A 2,919-nucleotide genomic window follows, 5' to 3' on the forward strand; every position below is an offset into this window, starting at 1 on the left:
TTTATCCTTGTGCACATTATTGGAATTATTGATCCAGTGTCATGGTTGATAAATTGGCGGTATAATAGCATTTTATGCATTATTAAAAGGAACTGTATTTTGTTGATACTTGTTTGATACTTTGCCTAATAGTAGTGTATTGTTGTTATCTTCACATTCCAATTTTTTCACAGTTAGATTTGCTATATATTCAGTAAAAGAACTATTTGTAATACTTGTTTAGGACCCCCAGCCTACCAGTAATCGGGAGTTTACTGATACATTACTTTTTTTTGTTCGAGAATGATTGTATATCACATTGTGGAGCAATTTATTGAATATACTCTTCATCTTTGCTAAGAATAAAGTGATAGAAGGAAGAACTACCATTTCTTACAATACCATCTGGTGGTCAGACTCCAAGTTGTCTTGTTGCAATCAATCATATGTGATTTGTTGTAACTTATTTAATGCTCTTAAATGAAAAAAAAATCCCTGACATATTTGCCTTTTCTTCCAGTGCATGTCAGAGGCAGGAGTTGATGGTGCCCTTATTGTGCAACCAATAAACCATATGTTTGATCATTCTTTAGTAACTAGGTTGTATTTCTTTTTTTTTTTTTTTGCTTTATATGCAACACAAACAAACTAGTATTCTACTTTGTACATTCATTTGATGAAGTGTAGTTATGTAAACGTTAGGTTAAGATTTTTGGATCAGGAAAAAAGTTGATTTTCTTTTGTATTTTAATGCAATAGTGTTTTGAGGCATCATCCATCCAAATTTGTTGGTTGCATTACGGAGGAGGAGAAGAAGGTGACTACCGTCGAGGAAAATGGGGAGGATTGGGATTGGGAGAGGTGGAAGCAATATTTTACGGAGATTGAAGAACACAAGAAACTTGTTTCCGTCTTAAAGGTAAAATCTTCTAGTCTTCGATTGATGTTTTCAGATTGGTGGTGGAGTTGGGTCGGTTAATAATTATTTATAAAGAAAACTATTTTACTTTTATGTTCAATTACATGGTTATTTCATTGTCAGTCGTCTTATGCATCCGCTTGTGATTAATCAATTAAGGGAATCAGCCATTTGAGTGGAATATTGTAAAGAGCGAGGGAATCAGATAAGAAATGTTTGGGTTTAGAAGTATAAAATAACTTAAACAGTGTAAAAAAAACCCTCAAAGAGTCCTTGTGACGAGTTGAAATGATATCAGCTGATTCTAACAGTTATACTGATCCATAAAATTGGTATAGTTAGCACAATTTGGTTTATGCCAATGTTAGTTCAGATCTTATTATAGGGTTGTAAAGGTTATATGAAAATGATTCACATGGTATAGGCCATCAACTGGCTGGTAAAATTAGTCTTGTTCAAAGTTTTGGACCATGGTCACTCTGGCTTGTTATGCCTAAAGAGAGTAGCACAAACAACACCACTAAATTAGAAGTTGAAGCTTAACTGAATATACCAAACTTGATTTCCTCTTGTTAGAGTCAAGTTTATTATGTTCTAGTGTACAATTTTGTTCATACCACTGTGGCTTTAGTTTTGCTGATAGTTTCATGCTATGTGATGGCCTTATTTCAGTCACAATTGAATGAGGCTATTTTAAGAGAGGATTATGGAGAAGCTGCAAAGCTGAAGTTGGCCATAACTGGTGCTACAAAAAAGGATATTGTTGGAGCAGCATTGACTATTATGAATGTATGAAACTTGTCTTATGCACTTATTGTATTTAATTTATATTCTAAGCACTCTTGTTGCCACAGAGAGCTATAGAGGAAGAGTGATACAGCGATGTAGCTTTCATTCGTGATCATGTTGGGGCAAGACTGGTCAGTTTATTGGAATTAACTTGTTGCCAATTCTTACATCATCTTCATTAAGCTTGCTTGCCCCAATTTTTTGGTTTCAGCTACATAAAGCTATTCACTCCATTGAGCTTTATTCATTTTGCTATATGCAAGACTATAACAGTGGCTGCCAATTCTTATATACTGATTGAAAAAGAATCAGCAAGTGAGAAAAAAGAGTTCAATGAAATCCTACAAGTTGAAGATTGTGATGGGACTTGTTCATTAGTTGGCTATTGTTCATTAGTTATAAATGGACATTATTTGTTTATTTATATTGAGATAAATTTTATTTAAACATGAGACATGTTTCTTCTTTTGTGATTGTAATTCTTGTATAAGTAACATTTTGAATGATATTGATGTGAGGAATATTCTTTCTTTTGTGATTATGATTCTTTATTATATATTTATATTGAAATATAATATATTGGTATTAAAAGATAATAATTTAAAAGACAACGGTTTAAAACAGTTGTTGTTGTCTATCACCCTCAAAGACAACGGTTAAAAATCGTTGTCGTAGCCCCAAAAATGATTGTAACGGGCAATGTTATTAAAAAAAATACTCTAAATAACAACGGTTTTAAATCGTTGTCTTTTCATTCAAAGACAACGGTTTTAAACCGTTGCAAAACTGTTATCTTTTCAGTCAAAGACAACGGTTTAAAACTGTTGTCGTAGCCCCCCACTTTTAACAACACTGCCAATTACAACGGTTTTAAAGGCTTACGACAACGGTTTTTAACCGTTGTCTTTTAATGTTTTTGTTATAGTGTGGGATTTCTTTATCCCCTCGCTTGTTCCACTACTTTTTCTATCCTTAACATGTAATCGAGAGTGTATTTTGTTTTCACGCTCGTCCGAAGACTGCTCTATTCGATAAAATTCCTCCTCAAAGCGAGTGGAGATACAAATACTTCTGTATCAGACTTCCCACTTCCATATCTTGGCCAATAGCTTGGCAACAACGTCTTCCTTCTTCCCCAACCTTGGGTAATCTTATCACGAGCTTGTCTTTGTGCAAGGCCATAGAGAAACTGAACGGATTGAAATTTGATATTTCTGGACTGCTTTAGGAGG

At 33.8% G+C, this 2,919-nt stretch overlaps 1 long non-coding RNA gene across 1 annotated transcript; it reads left to right on the forward strand.

Moving 5' to 3' along the window:
• Positions 1 to 867: 867 nt before the first annotated feature.
• LOC121990014 lies at positions 868 to 1,784 on the forward strand. Its single transcript, XR_006114405.1, has 3 exons — positions 868 to 898; positions 1,571 to 1,687; positions 1,753 to 1,784. It is a non-coding gene; the product is annotated as an uncharacterized LOC121990014 (long non-coding RNA).
• The last annotated feature ends 1,135 nt before the right edge of the window (positions 1,785 to 2,919 follow it).

This window comes from Zingiber officinale, chromosome 6B (genome assembly GCF_018446385.1).
Source record: "Zingiber officinale cultivar Zhangliang chromosome 6B, Zo_v1.1, whole genome shotgun sequence".
In the NCBI taxonomy this organism is placed as follows: domain Eukaryota; kingdom Viridiplantae; phylum Streptophyta; class Magnoliopsida; order Zingiberales; family Zingiberaceae; genus Zingiber; species Zingiber officinale.